This window comes from Juglans regia, unplaced genomic scaffold, assembly GCF_001411555.2.
Source record: "Juglans regia cultivar Chandler unplaced genomic scaffold, Walnut 2.0 Scaffold_12324, whole genome shotgun sequence".
Classification (NCBI taxonomy): Eukaryota; Viridiplantae; Streptophyta; class Magnoliopsida; order Fagales; family Juglandaceae; genus Juglans; species Juglans regia.
This window is the reverse complement of record NW_023342731.1, coordinates 1-209: the sequence shown is the minus strand read 5'-3', so window position 1 is coordinate 209 and position 209 is coordinate 1. Positions and strand designations below refer to the sequence as shown.

Below are 209 nucleotides of genomic sequence, written 5' to 3'. Positions count from 1 at the left end.
CACACGGGAGGCCAATGTCTTCCCCGCACCCCACACATCATAAGAAGTGTTTGGGGTTGGGGCAACGATGCGTGACACCCAGGCAGACGTGCCCTCGGCCGAATCGCTTCGGGCGCAACTTGCGTTCAAAGACTCGATGATTCGCGGGATTCTGCAATTCACACCAAGTATCGCATTTCGCTACGTTCTTCATCGATGCGAGAGCCGAG

The 209-nt window shown here is 56.5% G+C and overlaps 1 pseudogene; it reads right to left on the bottom strand.

Annotated features, from left to right (window-relative positions):
- Positions 1–72: 72 nt before the first annotated feature.
- LOC118345033 lies at positions 73–209 on the bottom strand (annotated as a pseudogene; the record flags this gene model as incomplete).